The sequence below is a fragment of the Leuresthes tenuis genome, unplaced genomic scaffold, assembly GCF_036924035.1.
Source record: "Leuresthes tenuis unplaced genomic scaffold, fLeuTen1.0.hap1 SCAF_57, whole genome shotgun sequence".
Lineage (NCBI taxonomy): Eukaryota > Metazoa > Chordata > Actinopteri > Atheriniformes > Atherinopsidae > Leuresthes > Leuresthes tenuis.
In genome coordinates, this window is record NW_027325411.1 from 224,715 (window position 1) to 250,880 (window position 26,166).

Genomic DNA, 26,166 nt, shown 5'->3' on the forward strand with positions numbered 1-26,166 from the left:
CCTCAAAAATGGGTAAAAAAAAAGGTGCGAATGCCCAACCATACATCATCAAAAGCAGGACTGGATGTGTTCGGCTACAAGAAGGTTTGAATGTCCGAGCATAGTTTGTAAAAAGCGGGTAAGAAAAGGTTCGAATGCCCGAACATACACCATCAAAAGAGGGAGCGGAGGTGTTCCGCCATAAGAAGGTGTGAATGTCCGACCGTAGTTGGTTAAAATACCCGACTGTACACAATCAATAGCGGGAGCGAATGTGTTCGGCTACAAGAAGGTGTGAATGGCCGACCATTTTTTGTAAATAGCGGGTAAGAAAAGGTGCGAATGCCCGACAATGTATGATCAAAAGAGGGAGCGGAGGTTTTCGGCTAAAAGAAGGTCTGAATTTCCAACCATAATTTGTAAAAACCGGGGAAGAAAAGGCTCGAAAGCCCGACTATACACCATCAAAAGCGGCAGCAGAGGGGTTCAGCTGCAAGAAGGTCTGAATGTCCATCAATAATTGCTAGAAAAAATGAAAGAAAATTTTCGAATATAAAACCGCACATGATCATATGCGGGAGAGGAGGTGTTCAGCTGCAAGAAGGTGTGAATGTCCACCCATAATTCCTGAAAAATGGGTAAAAAAAGGTGCGAATGCCCAACCATACATCATCAAAAGCATGTGTGAATGTCAGATCATAATTTGCAAAAACCTGATTGTGTGCAGCTGAACACCTCTGCTCCCGCTTTTGATGGTGTATAGTCGGGCTTTCGAGGCTTTTCTTCAACGGTGTTTACAAATTATGGTTGGAAATTCAGACCTTGCAGCCGAACACCTCCGCTCCCTCTTTTGATCATACATTGTCGGGCATTCGCACCTTGTCTTACCCGCGTTTTACAAACCATGGTCGGACTTTCACACCTTCTTGTAGCTGAACAACTCCGCTCCCGCTATTGATTGTGTACAGTCGGGTATTTTAACCTTTTCTTACCCGCTTTTTACCAATTATGGTCGGACATTCACACCGTCTTACAGCGGAACACCTCCGCTCCCTCTTTTGATGGTGTATGTTCGGGCATTCAAACTTTTTCTTACCCACTTTTCACAAACTATGGTCGGACATTCAAACCTTCTTGTAGCAGAACACATCCACTTCTTCTTTTGATGATGTATGGTTGGGCATTCGCACCTTTTCTTACCCATTTTTCAGGAATTATGGGTGGACATTCACACCTACTTGCAGTCGAACAGCTCTGCTCCCACTTTTGATTATGTTTGGTTGGATATTCGCACCTTTTCTTAACTGCTTTTTACAAACTTTGGTCGGACGTTCACAACTTCTTACAGCCGAACACCTCCGCTTCCGCTTTTGATGGTATATATTCGGGCATTCGAACCTTTTCTTACCCGCTTTTTACCAACTATGGTCGGACATTCACACCGTCTTTCAGCGGAACACCTCCGCTCCCTCTTTTGATGGTGTATGTTCGGGCATTCGCACCTTTTATTACCCACTTTTTACAAACTATGGTCGTACATTCAAACCTTCTTGTAGCCGAAAACCTCCACTCCCTCTTTTGATCATACTTTGTCGGGCATTCGCTCCTTTTCTTACCCGCTTTTTACAAACTATGCTCGGACATTCAAACCTTCTTGTAGCCAAACACATCCACTCCTGCTTTTGTTGATGTATGGTTGGGCATTCGAACCTACTTGTTGCCCGCTTTTCATTAATTATGGGTGGACATTCACACCTTGTCGCAGCCAAACACCTCCGCTCCCTGTTTTGATCATGTATGGTTGGACATTCGCACCTTTTCTCACCCGCTTTTTGCAAACTATGGTCGGCCATTCACAGCTTCCTCTCCACCATACTTGTATGGTGGGATATTCACACCCACTTGCATCCGAAGACCTCCGCCCCCACTTTTGTTGATATTTAGTCGGTCATTCACACCTTACCCGTTTTCTTGCCGCCAAACACCTCTGATCTCGCTTTTGATGATGTAAGATTGGGCATTCAGACCTTGCTTTTCCTGCTTTTCACCAACTATATATATAACATTCACACCTTCTTGCAGCCGAACACTTCCGCTCCACCTTTTAGGTATCTATCACACCTTTTTTTTCACCGCATTTTATAGATTATGGTTGGAAATTCTCAACCACTCATCCGAAGACCTCTCCTCCCGCTTTTGTTAATATATTTGAACTTTAGTCAGACATTCACACCTACTTGCAGCCGAACACCACCTCTCTAGCTTTTGATGATGTATGGTCCGGCATTCTTACCGTTTCTAACACATTTTTCAGCAATTGTGGTAGGACATTCACACCTTCTTGCAGCTGAACACCTCTCCCACTTATGATCATGTGCGGATTGATTTTCGAAAATTTTCTTTCATGTTTTCTAGCAATTAAAAATGGACATTTAGACCTTCTTGCAGCTGAACACCTCCGCTACCGCTTTTGATCATACATTGTCAGGCATTCGCACCTTGTCTTACCCGCTTTTTACAAAATTTAGTCGAACATTCACACCTTTTTGCAGCCGAACACAGTTTTTTGCAGCCGAATTTGGGCATTCGAACCTTTTCATACCCACTTTTTACCAACTATGGTCGGACATTCACACCGTCTTACAGCGGAACACCTCCGCTCCCTCTTTTGATGGTGTATGTTCGGGCATTCGAACCTTTTCTTACCCGCTTTTTACAAACTATGCTCGGACATTCAAACCTTCTTGTAGCCGAACACATCCACTCCTGCTTTTGATGATGTATGGTTGGGCATTCGAACCTATTTGTTGCCCGCTTTTCATTAATTATGGGTGGACATTCACACCTTGTCGCAGCCAAACACCTCCGCTCCCTGTTTTGATCATGTATGGTTGGACATTCGCACCTTTTCTTACCCGCTTTTTGCAAACTATGGTCGGCCATTCACAGCTTCCTCTCCACCATACTTGTATGGTGGGATATTCACACCCACTTGCATCCGAAGACCTCCGCCCCCACTTTTGTTGATATTTAGCCGATCATTCGCACCTTACCCGCTTTTGGCAAACTATGGCCTTCTTGCAGCCAAAAACCTCTGATCTCGCTTTTGATGATGTAAGGTTGGGCATTCAGACCTTGCTTCACCTGCTTTTCACCAAATATAGTCGGACATTCACACCTTCTTGCAGCCGAACACTTCCGCTCCACCTTTTAGTTTTCTATGGGGCATTCACACCTTTTTTTACACCGCATTTTATAAAAACACCACAGGAACACCGTATTGAGGCTTTGTTCTGACCGCTCATTCGGTGTCGCGTTTCTTTCAAGCAATTCTCCTGGTTAGCCCGCACTCGGCTCGCTCCCAGAGCCGTGTTAAAGTCTGCTTCGCATTCACTCTCTTTTCTCAGCAGATTAAAAGAAACTTCCATCCTGCACCGCTGTTTGCTTTTTCACAAGAGCAGAGGAGAGCGCACCGTTCCCAGCGGCACTGCAGTACCGGGTCGATGCTTGGAGTGAACGGAGCAAGCTCCTTTTTCAACTCCTATTGATAAAAATCCATTTAATATGTAGTCCTCGCATAGACATATCACATATTAAACTGATAAGTACAGATACTACACTTGATCTTAGCCAAAAGGCCGAAAAGCGATATCTGTCCACTGGTTCACGTCCGAGGGCCCTTCCTGGCACAATGCGCACTTGTAGCGGTGTTCGTTTTATGGCCATAGTGTCACTTTGCACCTCCGCCCACCCGCTGCACTGAGCACTCTTCAACCCTTTTAAATGGTATAACTTTACACTACCGCACGCTCCAGCGAGCACCATTCAAGCAACATCGGCACAGTCGCAACAAGTAAGGCGACTCTACTCAGAGAAGTCACTCTGCACAGTAACAAGATTTCTTTTGCACAGACAGAAAGGGCTTCACCCGCAAAGGTAAAGCCTGCCAAAAATAGAAACAATTCATTAGTGCTGCTCTCCACGGAAGTCTTTAGTAAAGGGCGAAGGAGTTGTACATTATGAAGAGAAACCAGTGTACGATTATCCATCACTGCGGGAGCAGGGCATCAGGCTAGTTGGCATAGCCACCTTCCCCATGGTGAGCTTTGCTTGGTTGAGATGCTTGCTCCCCCCCCTTGCTCCTCGGCTGACCAAGTAGGAACAATCGGGCCCTATTTGATGGCTGCCTTGTCTTTTACTCTGTGCAAAAGACAAGGCAGCCACAAACAACACGGGAACACCGTATTGAGGCTTTGTTCTGACTGCTCATTCGGTGTCGCGTTTCTTTCAAGCAATTCTCCCGGTTAGCCCGCACTCGGCTCGCTCCCAGAGCCGTGTTAAAGTCTGCTTCGCATTCACTCTCTTTTCTCAGCAGATTAAAAGAAAGTTTCATCTTAGGCTCCCTGAAACTTCCATCCTGCACCGCTGTTTGCTTTTTCACAAGAGCAGAGGAGAGCGCACCGTTCCCAGCGGCACTGCAGTACCGGGTCGATGCTTGGAGTGAACGGAGCAAGCTCCTTTTTCAACTCCTATTGATAAAAATCCATTTAATATGTAGTCCTCGCATAGAGGACATATCAGACATTAAACTGATAAGAACAGATGTTACACTTGATCTTAGCCAAAAGGCCGAGAAGCGATAACTGTCCACTGGTTCACGTCCGAGGGCCCTTCCTGGCACAATGCGCACTTGTAGCGGTGTTCTTTTTATGGCCATAGTGTCACTTTGCACCTCCGCCCACCCGCTGCACTAAGCACTCTTCAGCCCTTTTAAATGGTATAACTTTACACTACCACACGCTCCAGTGAGCACCATTCAAGCAACAACTTTGCACTCCAGCTTCGAACATCGGCACAGTCGCAACAAGTAAGGCGACTCTACTCAGAGAAGTCACTCTGCACAGTAACAAGATTTCTTTTGCACAGACAGAAAGGGCTTCATCCGCAAAGGTAAAGCCTGCCAAAAATAGAAACAACTCATTAGTGCTGCTCAACGTTGTACTTTGCAGTAAAAGAAAGAGCAAATCTAAAGTTTCAGGAATCCGAGAATAAGCTTACTTTCATGAGTTCTTCACGATTTCGGATTTTGCTATAAAATGAATTCCTTCACTCAAACTAAATTAAAACTGCTAAACCGCTAATCTGTTACATACAAGGCAGATGTCAAATTCACCGAAATAGGATCTAAGGGTATTTGGCTTATCGAGCTGTAGCAGCTTCGGTAAAAGAGTATAAGTTGAAGAGTTTGTGAATAAAGGTGTGCGCACACATAGTGAGTTGTAGGAAAATAGGCAGGGAGCAATGCCGGCTGGTGTATATGTTCTTGTATGTTGTCTGACTGTTTGATTTGAATGTGTTGTGTAAGTGTCCTGTTGAATGTTACATGTTTGGGCTTTGACACGCTTCACTGTGGTTGTTAACTGTGTGGTGTGTCCTGAAATGTTATATGTTTGGGCTGTGTGACATGCTTAATGCTTTTCAGTAGCAACCCACTTATTCATATATAGCAACTGACAACATAAGAAGTCCGGACATACTTTGATAGTAGTTGTAGAAGTATCCTTATTGATAATAGATAAACTAATTCATAGTGATAGAACAGTAGATGAACAGGTGCCTGCACATGTCTCATGAAAATAAAATGGGTGTATGATTGCTGACGGCAGAGCAATACTGCCAAACTTATGAGTTCTTGTGGCAAACTTGATTCAGTGTCTTGACGTGTATACGCTGTTTCGCTGACTTGTCACAAGAAACAAAGTGTGTTTGATAAGATCCGACCATTTTATTATTGGAGGATCAGTATGTATGGATTCTGATGTGACTGATAAACCCATTCGTATCTTAAGCATAATCTAATACGTGAGACAACGCCCTGGCACACAATCAAAAAAAAAAGAGAGAGAGCGGTTTTGTGTCCCCACAGTCCTTTCTGATTTGGTGTGTGTGCTCACAGTGCAGAGTGTAGAGAAAAGAGAGAAAAGAAAGCCGTTTTGGTGTCACGGGTGTTGTGACTTACACACATACATTTCTGAATTGAGAAAAGAAATTATTTTAGAGAAAGCACTAGAGTTTAGATCCCACATTTGTTGATAGGCATTCATTTAATTTTTCTTTTAATCAGTTTTAAAGTGAATACTAACTGAGAAATGAAAAAGGTGAAGAGTTTAGAAGCTTGGTTCAAGAGCAAAACTTGGTTTATGATCAGCTGAGTCTCTAAACAGAACAGCAATGGGCTTCATCGAACATTTAAAAAAGATTCAGATTGTTAGAATATCCAGAATTTATAGGAATGGTGGTGATTACTCTTATTTTCTAGAATGGAAATAACTGCACCATGTCTGTTTTATGAATTTAAGGGGCTAAAAAGTTTTGTTCTCATTTTTCTATGATTAACCGAATGTATGTGAGAGTCCAAACAGACAGAAGGGTTACGGCCGAGCGCTGGACCTTCCAAAAAAGATGAGACAGGCTGGACCTGTGCCATACTAGTTAAGACCTGCCTGTGGATAACAGGTTCTTTAAACTCTCACACACACAAACTCACACACGTTCACACACATACACCCATACACACACACATTCTTGAACTTGCTGCAAGATTAAACATTTGCATTAACTGACTCCAGCAACTCTGAGTCTCATTGAGAGACTTTTCTCAACAATTGGGTCCTCAAACCAGATCTCAACGTTTTTTCCGCTTTCCAGGGTCGGAGCTGAAACCGTGCACGGGGGAGTCCAGTACTCCTAATGAAAGACCCCCTGCTGAATTGCGGTAATTAGGGGCCAGTGTCCACTGAAAGGGGGAAAAAGGGACGAGATCGTACTTTTGAATCAATGGCCAGAAGCCATTGGCAGTGCAGGCATCAACAATAATGGTGTTATTTCACCCATTAACACTTAAGGTACCTCATGCAGTGGCTGTGATATGGTTACTTAACAAAATATCTTTACCAGACATCTCTCCTACATAAGAGTTCTTCTTTCACAGCCACACCTTGTTGTCGAGAGATGTGCTACACTTAATCCATCCACACTGCTACCTACCCCACAGATGGAAAGCCTCATGATTGCATGTCAGAAATAACCATCAGTGTTTTACCCAGGCCAGACTTAACTGATATACGTTATGAAAATGCAGAAATAACTATATTTATTCAACAGGTCAAGCAAAAAACCCTGATGGCACAAATGCTACAGGATTTGCAGTAGTAACAGAAACTGAAGTTTTCTTAAAACAACCACTACCAAAAAATTACTCTGTTCAAGCAGTCGAATTGGTAGCTTTAACTGAAGCTTGTAAATTAAATAACAAAAAGGTTGTTAACGTTTACACTGACAGTCAGTATGCCTTCTCAACTGTACATGTGTTAACACAGCATTGGAAAAACAGGTATGTTGACATCCACAGCTAAATGTATAAACTACAAATATTTTAGCATTATTAGATGTTATTCAATTGCCATCTACAATAGACTCGTATGAATGACCGGAAGGAAAACCATACTGCCAAAGAATTTGTTTAAATATGCTGCAGTATTGAGCCACGGACCATGTCATGTCTCAACAGGAGGGATGGAAGCAATAATGAACAAGGTTTTTACAGCATATGGTTTTACTAATTATTGAATTTTTTTTTTTAGAATAAATAAATGAATAAAGTTTTGTCTAGCAGGTCAAATATGTGCAAAATACATTCCACAGGGCAATCTAAGACCAAAACGAAGATAATTCCCTAAGCCAGTGTATCTTTTTCAACATATTTGTTTGGATTTCATTATTTCATTATTGTGTAGATTTCATTGAACTAAATTAATGTTAAGGGAAACGATTCTGCTCAGTGACAACAGAGGTTTTTACCAAATGGTCTGAAATATTTCCATGTGCACAAGCAGATGCACTCTCAGTAGCAAAATCACGCGTAAAATAACTCATTTCTAGATTTGAAATTCCTGAAAAGATCTTCAGTGATAATTTTACACACTTTGTAAACTATGTCATCTCACTGATGGCAAAGAACTTAAAATAGATCTTAGAAACCACTGTGATATAGAAGGTTTCGCTATCACATTGGAATTGTTTTACTATTTACATATGCATGTGCAGTGAAGAATTGCTTGCTGCTGATAAATGCAAAGAAGAACAGCTTACACATAGATGCTCACATATAGGCTGCTGAATGCAATGAAGACCTGCTTATCCAGTAAAGTTCAATGTCAATGTGTAATATTCAATTAGGATTTGCAAAACAGTGAAGTTAAACAATGAATGGGTCCATAGTCGGTATGAGAAGACTACAGGAATATTTACCTGGGTGTACGTTCAAACAGAGATGAGAAAATTGCGATAAATTATTGTTTGTTTGTTTGTTAGTATGTATATGAATGTTATGTGTATAAACTGTGTTGAGTTGTAGTTACTCAGTAGTGTCTCAGTGAAACAACCGACGGGGGAAGCCTTGCGGTGACAACAAAAGCAGTGTTTTACTGATCAGTCAAGTTGCTCCAGTGTACTCCATACAAACTGGTTGGCTACTGAAGGGATAGAAAATGGGGAATACTTGTTTTAAAGCAAACAAGGAATTAGATGGGAAAAATACATGTTTTAACGGGACCCAGACAATATTATATAGATGTCGCCACTGAAGTAAAGAACATTTACGTGGGATGGTGTGAGGGTCCTCGTTTGGCTGACGTTCGCCGATATGCTCGCCATGCTCAGAACCAAGTTGAGACGCGTAAGACAACCAAAAGGGACAAGTGTGAAAAGGAGCTGCATTTGGCAACCATGACCATGTATTACGCAGTTGGTGTAAACAGAGGACGAGGCCGAAGTCGAAGACGTGGACGTGTGGGAGAGGAGGTCGAAATGGGCCACGCCAGAGCTATGATCCGAATATTTGTTTTTACTGTGGCCAGACTGGACACTGGAAGAAGGACTGTCCACAGCTAAAAAGTGATGAAATTGGGCAAAAGGCTGACTGAGGGTGGGAGGCAGGTTCTGGACGTCACGCGGCAGCGGAGCCTCCACTAATGGGTGATAGCACAAACACACTCACACATTTTTCCTGCTCTGTGTAGTGAAGCAACGCTTGCCGACTGTGATTCACGTAGTAAAGTTTTGCATGCTATTTCCGTCCCAGAGCAAAGATATTTCTCTCAGAATATAGGAACTTATGTTCATCAGTAGTGACGTCAGGGGAGTTTGATTGTCCTCCAAAGTTAAGTGGAAACCACGTTTACTGTATGTCTGCATCAGGCCAGGTTGTGAAGGAGAAAATGACAATGCCCATTGCGTGTTGTCACTCCCGATGAGCTCTCCTTCAAACACTCATTTTTGTTATCAGAGTTGTGTCCCATTAACCTGATGGGCTGTGATCTCATGTGTAAATTAGGCATTATTTTAACTTCTACACTAGAGGGTGTTAAGGTTATGTTACAGCCTGACAAAGTTTTCACAGCAGTGCAGTTTGATTCATCGGCACTTACATATGCTTATGAGTGGAAACTTCCCAGCTCTCCTTTTTCACAACAACTAGTGGAAGAAGCAAAAGTGTTAGTTTCACCCCTTTCTGATTTCATGCAACCTACTGATTTGCACTGCACATCACACATTTCTTTGGGGCCTGACAATGACTATGAGAAGAAGTGAAAAAATATGTGCGCCTACTTTATTGGCTGTGTCGCTCACTCCAGAGCACTTCGATTTTTTTAATGTTTGTGGTACTCGCCCTCACATTTCCTTGGCCAAACGTACACACTGGCAGTGACAAGGTGTGGGAGAGTTTGTTGCTACATGTCAGAAAGAAATGGAGTGGACTGTTTCACCTGCTGATCCAAATTTGATGTTTTCTGAACGATTGTCAGCATACAAAAAAACATTTTTGAGTACAATGCATTGTCAAAGAACTGTGGACTTAATTCCTACCACAGAATCACATTTTGAAGCATGTTTTTTTATCTGAAACAGATTTGTCTTCGATACTCATGTTGGCTGAAGTGCCCAATGATCTTTGGGCTAAGAGCAAATATGATGTGTACAGTTTTGTACAGGACCTCCAAGCGGTGAATGCTGCAGTTCAGCCACATGCTCCTACTGTGCCCAACCCACACACTATTTTGTCTCAAATTACATCAGATGCACAGTTTTTCTCAGTGGTTGACTTGTCGCCAGTGCACCCTGATAGCCCATTTTGGTTTGCTTTTTAGTTTGAAGGGAGATCTTGGACTTTTACCCGGTTATGCCAGGGGTACTGTGAAAGTCCCACTATTTACAATGCTGCCCTCAAAGCTAGTCTGGATTAACTTCAATCAACCACAGGCTCTGCTCTTTTGCAGTATGTGGATGACATCCTTTTATGTAGTCCATCTAAACAACAGTGTGAAAAAGACCAAATGACTCAAATAACTTTCTTGCTTTCAAAATTTTTCCTCTAGTGACGCTGACTTAGAGAGGGATGAAGATAATCATGTTTAATTGTTCATGTTTTGATTGTTTATCATTGGACCCTTTATTACTATGATGCCTGCATTTTAAACTCACGTTGTGTGCAAATGCAGGCTGATGTTTTACAGATAAAGTTATTATTTTCCTTGTTTCTTTTGGGTTGATTAATATAATGGTATTATTATAATCAAAAGGGAGGAATGTAATGGAAAATAATTCTTATATGCATTGTATTGAGTGTTACTGTGTATAACCTGCAAATGACCGAGCTGCAAGGTACCACCCTGCCCTGTTTTCTTAAATTCCTCTTTACAATGGTGGGCTTGTTATAATGAGATAGCTGCACTTTAGGGGGGACAGGGTTAGGCTGGTATTTACGAGTGTGTCTGGGTAACCTCAACTGATGGTTGGGGAGGAAAGTTAGAAGAACAATCAATTATACCCAAAAACAGATGACGTGATGAGCGGGCAATATAACTGTGTGTTTTTGCTTCAGTGGTCAGAGCAACTCTGTATTCTGTACTGTGTTGTTCTCTCTTGCAAGATATTATTATTAAAGCCTCTTATCTCCTCACAAGAAAATAACTGACTCCCCAAATGCAAGTGTCAGGACAAATGATCAAACTTCTCCAAGCTTCAGTCTGCAGAGAAGTACAAGACAGGGTTGCTCACTTTCTCCCTCACTTTTTTGCTATTTTCATCAAACCTTTAGCAGCTGCTATCAGACAAGATAGAAATATTAAAGACATCCAACCCCAAAATATTGAGCATAAAATAAGTCTTTATGCTGATGATGTATTACTTTTCCTTCAGAACTCACAGACGTCTCTCACTCACACGATCACACTCATAAATAAATTCTCAGCACTTTCTGACTACTCTATCAATTGGTCTAAGACCACAGTTCTGCCCATTAACTGTAGGGTCCAGAATATACCTGCGATCACTTTACAGTCAGGAAATATTAGATATTTAGGCATAAACATTTCCTCCAGGCTCTCAGAGCTAACAAAGCTAATTTATGTGCAATTATTAAAGACAGTAGAGGACAATCTCTCTCGTTAGAAGTCCTTACCTATATCACTTATGGAGAGAGTTACAACCATTAAAATGATGATACTACCAAAAGTTAACTATTTGTTCTCAATGATCCCCATAAAACCAACCTGCTACTTGGTTTAAGTCACTAGATTCATGCATCTCCAAATTTCTGTGGAAAAACAAACCACCACGTATTAGTTTAAAAACCCTACAGAAGACCAAGGACAGTGGTGGATTAGATTTACCTAATTTTCAGCACTATTCCTTAGCCAATAGGTTACGGTATATATCAAAATGGTTTAAACCTAGCCCAATAGATGAACATGGATAAATATAGAACAAGCATTGTGTGATAATCTGGAAATCTCTGACCTGCCACTTATTAGTCAAAACGTAAAAAATCACAAATGTTTCAAAAGCATTAACATCAGCACCTCTCTGACAGCCTGGTGGGAATTTCTTAAAATAACAAAGTCTTCACTTGTCCCGTGTAAGCTTACACCCATCTGGAACAATCCTGACATCCTGCAAAACAAAAAAATGCTAAACTTTACTCTGTGGAAGATCAAAAGAATCAAACATCTGGAACATATAATCCAAAATGGGCATTTTATTTCATTTGATGAGCTCATATCACAACATGAGATAGGCAGCAATAAATTCCTAGAATATCAACAACTTAAGTCTATAATAACAAAGAAATATATCCTCCACCAACCAGACTTACAACTCCCGATTAGGGTAGCAGAATTTCTAAGCATCTGCACCCCAAAACTACTATCAAAAATATATAAATTATTGTCTAAGATAGATGACACAATGTCTCTACCGTCCTCAAAATGGGAGGCAGATTTATCCATCAGTTCTAGTCATAGCTTCTGGCCACAAATATGTTTGAACACCTTCAGAATGACTCAAAATCCTAATTTACAGCTCATACAATACAAAATTCTTCATAGAACACACTATACAGGACAAAGGATGTTCAGGATGGGTCTAACACACTCAAACATCTGCTCACATTGCACAGATAACACACCTGATGATTTTGCACACGCTTTGTGGTTTTGTGCGCCTGTCCAGAAGTTCTGGCTTGAAGTCTGTGCGGACCTATCAACATGACTAAAGTGTAGCATTCCTGCATGCCCCACACTGTGCATACTGGGTGACTTAGACAACATCAACGTGGAATTTAGCTTAGCACACATGATCCTCACAGTGTTATGTATAGCAAAGAAAACTATTCTCATGAACTGGAAAGCGAAGAACAATCTGTGTATTAACCAGTTTAGAAATCGCTCTGGGCGGTTGGGTGTGTGCTGGGGGGAGCTGTGTGGCTTCGGGCGTCTGGTGGTCTCTCGGGTCGTGGGGACCGGGTTGGTCATTGCTGGGGGGGACTGTGTGTCGGGCTTGGAGGGCAGTTTTGGGGGCTTGCGGGTTGGGTTGTCTTGCGGTGTGGGGCGGGGTCCCTTAGGGGCCTTGGGGTGGTGGCTGCTGGCTCTGTACCGGGTGACCGGGCCGCTCTGGCGTGGGTGGTGGGGCTGGGCCTTGACCTGGTGGCTTGCCGCTGCCTTGTGCCCGGGGCGGGGCCCTGCCTGTGCCTGGGGGGTCTGGGTTGCCCTGGACATGCCACAGTATGCGTGGGTTGGTGCAGGTCCTGGTGCCGGGCTTGTTGCTCTGGGAACTCGAAGGTGTCCGCAGGTGGTTGGTTTTTTTAGGGTGTTGGGGCGTGCGGTGAGGGGGAGGGGGTCTGTGTGGGGGTGTGCTTTTCCCCTATTGGGAGGGGCCTGGGGGGGCCTGGGTGATGGTGGGTGTCAGGCCCGGGCTGCTGCGACTGGTGTAATAAGAATAAGCTTCTTTTCACGAGTTCTACACAATTCCGGATTTTGATATAAAATTAATTCCTTCACTCAAACCAAGTTAAAACTGCTTTGTCCTTCATATTTATCCATGTCTAAATAGCTTTAAACAAAAAAGAACGTTGTACTTTGCAGGATAGGAAAGAACAACACTAAACCTTTAGGAATCCGAGAATAAGCTTATTTTCACGAGTTCTACACAATTTCAGATTTTGTTATAAAATGAATTCCTTCACTCAAACCAAGTTAAAACTACTTTGTCCTTCATATTTTTGCATGTCTAAATAGGTTTCAGGCATAAAATTCTTCATATTACCCTGTTTGTGAAAGAAGCATACTTGTGATGGAGCAATACACTCCTTTTGGGTAACCTAAACTGATGGTTGGGGAGGAAAGTTAGAAGAACAATCAACTATCAACCAAAGACAGATGACGTGATGAGCGGGCAATATAACTGTGTGTTTTTACTTCAGTGGTCAGTGCAACTCTGTATTCTGTACTGTGCTGTTCTCTCTTTCAAGATATTATTATTAAAGCCTCTTATCTCCTCAGAAGAAAATAACTGACTCTGTGCGTTACTAAATTTCCACCACAATTTTGGCGTCACGAACAGGATCCCTCGACTGGTGTCTCTGGACCGGATCGCAGTGCATGGCCAGCCTGGACTGAAGTAGCTGTTCCAGCCTCATACCTCCAAGGCCTTTTCTGAGAGAGAGGACTGGCAGGTCCTTTTCCTGAATACCAGCGCTGGGATCATTTTTGAAATATGATAGTCTGAGACGATAGGACTGCTTTTTAGTTTTTATTTGAATAAAAGAGGGTTTCCCGGTTGTGTCATTAGTGAGACAGAGATTTCATGGGTAAGTGAAACTTTTGAAGCAGTCCGAAGAAGTGTGAAGTACTCCGAAGAAGTGTGAGTACAGATTAAGGTCCTCATTGGAGACGTCCTTTGAGTGAAGGAATATATTTCCCCATTCCAAGTCTGAGAATGGGAAACAGTAGGTCTCAGACTTTTGACCCTACCGGGGGACCTGAGCATGATGAAATGAAAAAGACATATGGTCCAGAGGTTTTCCACCTGAAGGTTCTTTTAGTATGTTAGAAATAAGAAAGTTTTGCAAATATGAGAAAGAGATGAAGCAAAAAAAAGAAAATTAAGTTTAAATAAGAAGTAAGAAAGGTATAGAATTTTGGAAAAAATAAAGTGTATTAAGAGAAAGAAAGGAAAATGTTAAACAAATGCCATGACGGAATGATGATAATAATTTAGTATTAGCTGTGCCGGATCCAGACCTGGACTCCTGCCCTCCACGACGCCTGCAACAACAACAGCCAGCCCTGCCACAAGCCTCTGGCTCTCGGAAAGAAGGGACTTCTTCCATCCTCCCTCGGGAAGAAATTCCATCATTCTCACAACATCAGTTACATAGGTCTGATGATGAGGAAAAGGAAGACGTTTGGTTCTCCAGCGTACCTGCCCAAGAACTTTTAACGCAAGTGACAAAAATCCTTTACCCACAATCTGGACTTCAGAGATCTAAACTTGAGAAAAAACAAAACCAGATTCAAACCATGCCTATGGTTAAAGTTGCAGTTCCCACTGGACCATTACTGGTTTATCGACCCTGGACTGAGACTGACATCATGGAAGCATAACAATGCTTACCAGATCCAGAGATTTCTGGACCCCATTTTGCTGACGAGTTGCGAGATTTCTGCGCACAATTCTGCCTGACTGGGGTTGAATTGCGTCGCATATTGGCAAAAAAGTTCAAACTGACCGACCTCTGCAAAATAGAGGCCAGTATGCTACAACTGGATTTGCGACCTACCAACAGTGAACGAGGACATAATGATAACGCTCAATATGAAGCAGCCATCCAAAGACTGTGTCAAGCCATCACCACTCAATTTCCAACCAAAATCAATATGTCCCACATTTACACCTGCAAACAGAAACCTGGTGAAGGGACTGATGATTTTGTACACCGCATCCTTGAGAAAGTCAGCAAGCACAGCGGTCATCAGAGACCAAGGGATTTGGGTAATGAATCAGGACCATGGGAGAGTATTGCATGCAATGGAATGTCCGACCATAGTTGGTAAAAAGCGGGTAAGAAAAGGTTAAAATACCCGACTGTACACAATCAATAGTGGGAGCGTATGTGTTCGGCTACAAGAAGGTGTGAAAGTCCGACCATGGTTTGTAAAAAGCGGGTAAGAAAAGGTGCAAATGCCCGACAATGTATGATCAAAAGAGGGAGCGGAGGTTTTCGGCTGCAAGAAGGTCTGAATGTCCAACCATAATTTTTTTAAAAACGGGGAAGAAAATAATCGAAAGCCCGACTATACACCATCAAAAGCGGGAGCGGAGGTGTTCAGCTGCAAGAAGGTCTGAATGTCCATCAAAAATTGCTAGAAAACATGAAAGAAAATTTTCGAATATCAAACCGCACATGATCATAAGCGGGAGAGGAGGTGTTCAGCTGCAGGAAGGTTTGAATGTCCATAATTCCTGAAAAATGAAAAATTCCTGAAAAATGGGTAAGAAAAGGTGTGAATGTCCAACTATACATCATCAAAAGCAGGTGTGAATGTTAGATCATAATTTGCAAAAAGCTGATGAGAAAGGGTGAGAATGCCCAACTATACACCATCAAATGCAGGAGCGGAGGTGTTCAGCTGTAAGGAGGTATGAATCTCCGACCATAATTGCTGAAAAATGTGTTAGAAAAGGTAAGAATGCCGGACCATACATCATCAAAAGCGGGAGAGGTGGTGTTCGGCTGCAAGTAGGTGTGAATGTCCAGCCATAATTACTCACAAACGGGTAAGAAAAGGTAGTATTGCCAGACCATACATGATCAAAACAGGGAGCGGAGGTGGTTCGGCTGCAAGAAGGTGTGAATGTCCGACTAAAGTTCAAATATATTAACAAAAGCGGAAGGAGAGGTCTTCGGATGAGAGTGGTTGAGAATTTCCAACCATAATCTATAAAATGCGGTGAAAAAAAAGGTGTGATAGAACACTAAAAGGTGGAGCGGAAGTGTTCGGCTGCAAGAAGGTGTGAATGTCCGACTATATTTGGTGAAAAGCAGGTGAAGCAAGGTCTGAATGCCCAACCTTACATCATGAAAAGCGAGATCAGAGGTGTTTGGCTGAGAGAAGGCCACAGTCTGCGATGCAATAATTAAAGGCCTCATGCCAGATGTCGCCACTGAAGTAAAGAACATTTACGTGGGATGGTTTTTGGCATTTGGCAGCCATGACCATGTATTACGCAGTTGGTGTAAACAGAGGACGAGGCCGAAGTCGAAGACGTGGACGTGTGGGAGAGGAGGTCGAAATGGGCCACGCCAGAGCTATGATCCGAATATTTGTTTTTACTGTGGCCAGACTGGACACTGGAAGAAGGACTGTCCACAGCTGAAAAGTGATGAAATTGGGCAAAAGACTGACTGAGGGTGGGAGGCAGGTTCTGGACGTCACGCGGCAGCGGAGCCTCCACTAATGGGTGATAGCACAAACACACTCACACATTTTTCCTGCTCTGTGTAGTGAAGAAACGCTTGCCGAATATGATTCACGTAGTAAAGTTTTGCATGCTATTTCCGTCCTAGAGCAAAGATATTTCTCTCAGAATATAGGAACTTATGTTCATCAGTAGTGACGTCAGGGGAGTTTGATTGTCCTCCAAAGTTAAGTGGAAACCACGTTTACTGTATGTCTGCATCAGGCCAGGTTGTGAAGGAGAAAATGACAATGCCCATTGCGTGTTGTCACTCCGGATGAGCTCTCCTTCAAACACTCATTTTTGTTATCAGAGTTGTGTCCCATTAACCTGATGGGCTGTGATCTCATGTGTAAATTAGGCATTATTTTAACTTCTACACCAGAGGGTGTTAAGGTTATGTTACAGCCTGACAAAGTTTTCACAGCAGTGCAGTTTGATTCATCGGCACTTACATATGCTTATGAGTGGAAACTTCCCAGCTCTCCTTTTTCACAACAACTAGTGGAAGAAGCAAAAGTGTTAGTTTCACCCCTTTCTGATTTCATGCAACCTACTGATTTGCACTGCACATCACACATTTCTTTGGGGCCTGACAATGACTATGAGAAGAAGTGAAAAAATATGTGCGCCTACTTTATTGGCTGTGTCGCTCACTCCAGAGCACTTCGATTTTTTTAATGTTTGTGGTACTCGCCCTCACATTTCCTTGGCCAAATGTACACACTGGCAGTGTCAAGGTGTGGGAGAGTTTGTTGCTACATGTCAGAAATAAATGGAGTGGACCGTTTCACCTGCTGATCCAAATTTGATGTTTTCTGAACGATTGTCAGCATACAAAAAAACATTTTTGAGTACAATGCATTGTCAAAGAACTGTGGACTTAATTCCTACCACAGAATCACATTTTGAAGCATGTTTTTTATCTGAAACAGATTTGTCTTCGATACCCATGTTGGCTGAAGTATCCAATGATCTTTGGGCTAAGAGCAAATATGATGTGGGGTTGATAAAAGGCTGTGAACCAGTAATTGTCACCCCTAAATCAGACTTTTGTCCATGTAAAAAACAATACCCTTTTAAACCTGAAGCAATTAAAGGGATTAAACCTGTTTTTCAATCTTTTCAGAAAACAGGCGTTATTGTTCCTTTTGAAAATTCACCTGTGCTTACTCCATTGTTTCCTGTTAAAAAGATTAAAGATGCTGGCCAGCCAGATGAATGGCGTTTTGTACAGGACCTCCAAGCGGTGAATGCTGCAGTTCAGCCACATGCTCCTACTGTGCCCAACCCACACACTATTTTGTCTCAAATTACATCAGATGCACAGTTTTTCTCAGTGGTTGACTTGTCGCCAGTGCACCCTGATAGCCCATTTTGGTTTGCTTTTTAGTTTGAAGGGAGATCTTGGACTTTTACCCGGTTATGCCAGGGGTACTGTGAAAGTCCCACTATTTACAATGCTGCCCTCAAAGCTAGTCTGGATTAACTTCAATCAACCACAGGCTCTGCTCTTTTGCAGTATGTGGATGACATCCTTTTATGTAGTCCATCTAAACAACAGTGTGAAAAAGACAGTGAATCTGTTGAAACATCTTCATTCTTATGGCCATAAAGCCAGCCTTTCTAATTTACAGTTTGTACAGGACGAAGTCACCTTTTTGGGTCATGTGATTTCTAAGGATGGGCGCTCACTTTCTCCTAAACGTGTTGCTGCAGTTCAGATCATTCCTAAACCGGTTACTAAAAAACAGCTTATGTCATTCTTAGGTATAACATCTTACTGCAGGAACTTTATTCCTAACTACTCTTTTCTCGAAGCTCTCTTAGGTGCTCTTATCCATGGTAAAGGCCTCCAGTCAGCTGATCGTGTTCCATGGACTCCTGAGGCTGAATCAGCCTTTAGTCAACTTAAGCTGGCTCTTCAAACAGCACCAACACTTGGCATTCCAGATCCTCATAAACCTTTCATACAGGCAGTTGATGAGAAGCATGACATCTGTTCTTATGCAGGAACATGGGGCAGGCAAAGGCCAGTGGCTCATTTCTCAGCAAAACTGGACTCTGTGGCTGCAGGCCTGCCTGGTTGTCTTCGTGTTGTTGCAGCTGCAGAGAAAGCTGTCCTGGCCTCCCAAGATATTGTGGGCTACGCTAATTTGACTGTTTTGGTTCCTCATGCTATTGCCATTATTCTTCTCGAGCAGAAAACTTCACATCTTTCAACTGCTCGTTGGCTCAGATACACCTCTGTGATATGCCAAATGTCACTGTTAAACGTTGTACTGTTCTGAATCCTGCTACTTTGCTTCCGACTCCTGAGGATGGGGAGCCTCATGACTGTGAAGCTGTTTTGGAACAAGTTTGTACACCCCGACCTGATCTTTTAGAGACTCCTCTTCCAAACTCTGACATGATTCTTTTTGTAGATGGATCAGCTTTGCGTGATCCAGCCACAGGTACTAACTGTGTTTGGTTTGCAGTATGTTCTTCACATGACACTTTGTTGTCTGGTTCTCTTCCTAAACATTTCTCTGCTCAAACTACTGAGCTTATTGCACTTACTGAAGCTTGTAAGTTGGCAGCTGGTAAGTCTGTCACTATTTACACAGATTCCAGATATGCTTTTGGTGTTGTTCATGACTTTGGTGCGCTGTGGAAACACAGGCATTTCCTTAAATCAGATGGTAAAACTATTCTGAACTCCAAGCAGGTTTCTGATCTTCTTGATGTGATCCTTTTGCCTACAGCAATCTCGGTCTGTAAGTGTGCGGCTCACACTAACTCAGACGATCCTGTTGCTTGTGGCAATGCCAGAGCTGATGCTGCAGCTAAGCAAGCAGCTAAATCTTTTCCTGTTTTCGCTTCCCTCTCTTTGCAGGCAGAAGACTCCCTCACAGATCTCCATGCTTTGCAAACTTTTGCCTCTGCAGATGAAATTTGGTCCTCTGGACGCATTTGGTCCTCTGTGGGTGCAACTCATATGGATGGTGTTTGGATGGGACCTGATGGTAAACCCTGTCTACCTAAACATTTTTTTCCTCATTTTTCAAAATTGACACATGGGTTGGACCATGTGTCAAAAGGGGGGATGCTGAATGCACTCACTGCTCAGTGGTTCACAAAAGGGTTCAGTTCATATGCGCAAAAATACTGTCAGTCATGTATGGTTTGTGCCACACATAATGTAGGAAAGGCATTACACACATCGCAAGTTGCACACCCTCCACCAGAGAAACCTTTTGAACATTTGATGATGGATTTTGTTGAACTCACACCAGCTGAAGGAAAGAAATATGCACTAGTAATAGTGGACGTGTTTAGTAAATGGGTTGAAGTTTTCCCTGCAAAACACGCAAACAGTAATGCAGTGACTAAAGCACTGCTAAACAGAAATCATTCCTAGATGGGGCATTCCAGAGAAGATCAGCAGTGATAATGGCACACATTTTGTAAACACTGCATTGACTGAGGTTGGTAAATTCCTGGGAATAACCTTGCGCACACATTGTGCTTATCATCCACAGAGTGGAGGTGCTGTGGAAAGAGAAAATGGTACATTAAAGTCCAAGTTAGCCAAATGTTGTGAAGAAACAGGTCTGCCATGGACAAAAGTATTACCTATTGTGCTTACCTACATGAGAATGAGAATCAGAGCTCAAGTGAATCTCAGCCCATTTGAAATTTTATTTGGCAGACCTCCTAACCTGGGATTGGGACCTGTAACCAGACCCCTCCCTTCCACAACTGTTTGTGATGATGCTATGTTGTCTTACTGTCGAAACCTTTCCACTGTTCTATCTCAAGTTTCACAGACAGTAAAAGCAGCCCTTCCAGCCACAGAAAACACACCACTCCAACCAGATGACAGGTGGTGAAGGAACTTCGCAGGAAACATTGGAAGTCCAAACGTTGGCAAGGCCCGTTCCAGGTGCTACTGGTCACTCATACAGCTGTTAAAGTTGCAGAGAGAGCAACCTGGATTCATGCCAGTCACTGTAAGAAGGTACCAGAACCAGTAGATGACTTCCACCCTGACATACATCAGCCTAACCAACACGCCCGGAAGGACAAAGATAAGAGTCAGCAGTAAAAGCTGTACTCCACCGGTGTGTTAAGTGCTAGTAACCTCTGACACCGAAGATTGAAACATCCTTACTGAGACCAGCGATGAAGATGATCATACACATGCTGTGAACCATGGTTCAAACTGTTTGTTGTTTGTATTTTCTTATTTGTAACCAGCATGTGCACATTGTATCTTGATTTCACAGGAAGCAATAATACAGGGCTGCTGTATTTCCCCACGACCCGAGAGACCACCAGACGCCCGGAGCCACACAGCCCCCCCCAGCACACACCCAACCGCCCAGAGCGACGGGACAGCAACCCACCACCACCACTATGTGATCAAGCTAATCAGAAGGGACCAGAGAGAATTAAATTCAGCCAATTGATGTTTTGAGGAAGCAGACATTGTTTCCATGCTAATATAATCTAAAAGAAAATTTCTAAACTGGTTAATACACAGATTGTTCTTCGCTTTCCAGTTCATGAGAATAGTTTTCTTTGCTATACATAACACTGTGAGGATCATGTGTGCTAAGCTAAATTCCACATTGATGTTGTCTAAGTCACCCAGTATGTACAGTGTGGGGCATGCAGGAATGCTACACTTTAGTCATGTTGATAGGTCCGCAAAGACTTCAAGCCAGAACCTCTGGACAGGCGCACAAAACCACAAAGCGTGTGCATAATCATCAGGTGTGTTATCTGTGCAATGTGAGCAGATGTTTGAGTGTGTTAGACCCATCCTGAACATCCTTTGTCCATTATAGTGTGTTCTATGAAGAATTTTGTATTGTATGAGCTGTAAATTAGGATTTCGAGTCATTCTGAAGGTGTTCAAACATATATGTGGCCAGAAGCTATGACTAGAAGTGATGGATAAATCTGCCTCCCATTTTGAGGACGGTAGAGACATTGTGTCATCTATCTTAGACAATAATTTATATATTTTTGATAGTAGTTTTGGGGTGCAGATGCTTAGAAATTCTACTACCCTAATCGGGAGTTGTAAGTCTGGTTGGTGGAGGATATATTTCTTTGTTATTATAGACTTAAGTTGTTGATATTCTAGGAATGTATTGCTGCCTATCTCATGTTGTGATATGAGCTCATCAAATGAAATAAAATGTCCATTATGGATTATATGTTCCAGATGTTTGATTGCTTTGATCTTCCAGAGAGTAAAGTTTAGCATTTTTTTGTTTTGCAGGATGTCAGGATTGTTCCAGATGGGTGTAAGCTTACACGGGACAAGTGAAGACTTTGTTATTTTAAGAAATTCCCACCAGGCTGTCAGAGAGGTGCTGATGTTAATGCTCTTGAAACATTTGTGATTTTTTACGTTTTGACTAATAAGTGGCAGGTCAGAGATTTCCAGATTATCACACAATGCTTGTTCTATATTTATCCATGGTTCATCTATTGGGCTAGGTTTAAACCATTTTGATATATACTGTAACCTATTGGCTAAGGAATAGTGCTGAAAATTAGGTAAATCTAATCCACCACTGTCCTTGGTCTTCTGTAGGGTTTTTAAACTAATACGTGGTGGTTTGTTTTTCCACAGAAATTTGGAGATGCATGAACCTAGTGACTTAAACCAAGTAGCAGATGGTTTTATGGGGATCATTGAGAACAAATAGTTAACTTTTGGTAGTATCATCATTTTAATGGTTGTAACTCTCCCCATAAGTGATATAGGTAAGGACTTCAAACGAGAGAGATCGTCCTCTACTGTGTTTAATAATTGCACATAATTTAGCTTTGTTAGCTCTGAGAGCCTGGAGGAAATGTTTATGCCTAAATATCTAATATTTCCTGACTGTAAAGTGATCGCAGGTATATTCTGGTCCCTATAGTTAATGGGCAGAACTGTGGTCTTAGACCAATTGATAGAGTAGTCAGAAAGTGCTGAGAATTTATTTATGAGTGTGATCGTGTGAGTGAGAGACGTCTGTGAGTTCTGAAGGAAAAGTAATACATCATCAGCATAAAGACTTATTTTTTGCTCAATATTTTGGGGTTGGATGCCTTTAATATTTCTATCTTGTCTGATAGCAGCTGCTAAAGGTTCGATGAAAATAGCAAAAAGTGAGGGCGAAAGGGGGCAACCCTGTCTTGTACCTCTCTGCAGACTGAAGCTTGGAGAAGTTTGATCATTTGTCCTGACACTTGCACTTGGGGAGTCAGTTATTTTCTTGTGAGGAGATAAGAGACTTTAATAATAATATCTTGCAAGAGAGAACAACACAGTACAGAATACAGAGTTGCTCTGACCACTGAAGCAAAAACACACAGTTATATTGCCCACTCATCACGTCATCTGTTTTTGGGTATAGTTGATTGTTCTTCTAACTTTCCTCCCCAACCATTAGTTGAGGTTACCCAGACACACTCGTAAATACCAGCCTAACCCTGTCCCCCCTAAAGTGCAGCTATCTCATAATAACAAGCCCACCATTGTAAAGAGGAATTTAAGAAAACAGGGCAGGGTGGTACCTTGCAGCTCAGTCATTTGCAGGTTATACACAGTAACACTCAATACAATGCATATAAGAATTATTTTCCATTACATTCCTCCCTTTTGATTATAATAATACCATTATATTAATCAACCCAAAAGAAACAAGGAAAATAATAACTTTATCTGTAAAACATCAGCCTGCATTTGCACACAACGTGAGTTTAAAATGCAGGCATCATAGTGATAAAGGGTCCAATGATAAACAATCAAAACATGAACAATTAAATATGATTATCTTCATCCCTCTCTAAGTCAGCGTCACTAGAGGAAAAATTTTGAAAGCAAAAAAGTTCTTTGAGTCATTTGAATCATTTGGTGAGATACATACAATGAGGCCTTTCACACAGGGAAAAATACAGCAGCCCTGTATTATTGCTTCCTGTGAAATCAAGATACAATGTGCACATGCTGGTTACAAATAAGAAAATACAAACAACAAACAGTTTCTTCCATGGTTCACAGCATGTGTATGATCATCTTCATCGCAGGTCTCAGTAAGGATGTTTCAATCTTCGGTGTCAGAGGTTACTAGCACTTAACACACCGGTGGAGTACAGCTTTTACTGCTGACTCTTATCTTTGTCCTTCCAGGCGTGTTGGTTAGGCTGATGTATGTCAGGGTGGAAGTCATCTACTGGTTCTGGTACCTTCTTACAGTGACTGGCATGAATCCACGTTGCTCTCTCTGCAACTTTAACAGCTGTGTGAGTGACCAGTAGCACCTGGAACGGGCCTTGCCAACGTTTGGACTTCCAATGTTTCCTGCGAAGTTCCTTCACCACCTGTCATCTGGTTGGAGTGGTGTGTTTTCTGTGGCTGGAAGGGCTGCTTTTACTGTCTGTGAAACTTGAGATAGAACAGTGGAAAGGTTTCGACAGTAAGACAACATTAGGGGTAAGCACAATAGGTAATGCTTTTGTCCATGGCAGACCTGTTTCTTCACAACATTTGGCTAACTTGGACTTTAATGTACCATTTTCTCTTTCCACAGCACCTCCACTCTGTGGATGATAAGCACAATGTGTGCGCAAGGTTATTCCCAGGAATTTACCAACCTCAGTCAATGCAGTGTTTACAAAATGTGTGCCATTATCACTGCTGATCTTCTCTGGAATGCCCCATCTAGGAATGATTTCTGTTTAGCAGTGCTTTAGTCACTGCATTACTGTTTGCATGTTTTGCAGGGAAAACTTCAACCCATTTACTAAACACGTCCACTATTACTAGTGCATATTTCTTTCCTTCAGCTGGTGTGAGTTCAACAAAATCCATCATCAAATGTTCAAAAGGTTTCTCTGGTGGAGGGTGTGCAACTTGCGATGTGTGTAATGCCTTTCCTACATTATGTGTGGCACAAACCATACATGACTGACAGTATTTTTGCGCATATGAACTGAACCCTTTTGTGAACCACTGAGCAGTGAGTGCATTCAGCATCCCCCCTTTTGACACATGGTTCAACCCATGTGTCAATTTTGAAAAATGAGGAAAAAAATGTTTAGGTAGACAGGGTTTACCATCAGGTCCCATCCAAACACCATCCGTATGAGTTGCACCCACAGAGGACCAAATGCGTCCAGAGGACCAAATTTCATCTGCAGAGGCAAAAGTTTGCAAAGCATGGAGATCTGTGAGGGAGTCTTCTGCCTGCAAAGAGAGGGAAGCGAAAACAGGAAAAAAATTAGCTGCTTGCTTAGCTGCAGCATCAGCTCTGGCATTGCCACAAGCAACAGGATCGTCTGAGTTAGTGTGAGCCGCACACTTACAGACCGAGATTGCTGTAGGCAAAAGGATCGCATCAAGAAGATCAGAAACCTGCTTGGAGTTCAGAATAGTTTTGATGGGGTTTTTCGTTCTTACTAACGAAGTCCCACCTTAAACAGAAAGAACCACACAAGAGATCAATATAAAGTTCAGCTTTTGCAAAAGGGGAGAGCCGTCGCTGCTTCAGCCACAGGTGTATGTGTCTAAGCAACCTACAACAATCTCCGACTCTCTCCTTGCAGCAGCCTGGTTTTATTCAAAGATTAGAAAAGGGGAAGAGTTTTACAAAACAAAAGGCTGCATAGAAATTTCAGAGCGTGTGACTCTGTCTAACATTTAGGTATGGAGACACATCTGTAACTTCAGAGTGTGAGACCTTGACGATAATCATTCAAAGAGATACATCTACAAACTAGTTTGAATCAGGCATTGTGCGTTGTAGTTTGAACTCAGTTAAACTCAGTTGACCTCCGGAAGGCTCTGTCCTGAAGCATCTCCCTTTGTTCATACTCACACACACATTTCATCATCACATGATTAGAACTAATGTAGTATAAGATCCATACATCACACATATGATTTTTATGGTATAGCATATAAGTGCAATTAAAGCACAGGAATATAATTGTAAAACAGGGTATATCATGAGATAACAATTAAAAACTCTAACATTTCCCTCCTGTTTATCGAATGAGATACAAAAAACAAAAACATATGCAATAATTTTAATGCGAAGCAAGCAAAGTTTCTTGTGGTTCACTGTGGTAGGCAGAAACAGTACATCAGTCTACATCACTTGTTTTGGACATTTTCAATGTAGAGGTCATTGTTAGTTTCTTTATGCTTTACACATGTGAAGAACAGTTATCAGAGTCATCACTAAAATCATCACTAAAAGCATCATCATCATCAGCATCTTCTGTGGGTTGGCGGAGCAGTTGTAGGTTCACCATGGTGGAAGTAGCCGTCTTAGTGAT

General features: G+C 42.2%; 3 non-coding genes across 3 annotated transcripts; all 3 read right to left on the reverse strand.

The window, feature by feature from the left end:
• Positions 1–3,441: 3,441 nt before the first annotated feature.
• Positions 3,442–3,629, reverse strand: LOC140285791 (U2 spliceosomal RNA). Its single transcript, XR_011910742.1, has one exon. It is a non-coding gene; the product is annotated as a U2 spliceosomal RNA (small nuclear RNA).
• A 275-nt stretch (positions 3,630–3,904) lies between these two features.
• LOC140285825 (U5 spliceosomal RNA) lies at positions 3,905–4,018 on the reverse strand. The gene has a single exon (XR_011910772.1). It is a non-coding gene; the product is annotated as a U5 spliceosomal RNA (small nuclear RNA).
• Positions 4,019–4,429: 411 nt separating this feature from the next.
• Positions 4,430–4,620, reverse strand: LOC140285818 (U2 spliceosomal RNA). The gene has a single exon (XR_011910766.1). It is a non-coding gene; the product is annotated as a U2 spliceosomal RNA (small nuclear RNA).
• Positions 4,621–26,166: the final 21,546 nt, after the last annotated feature.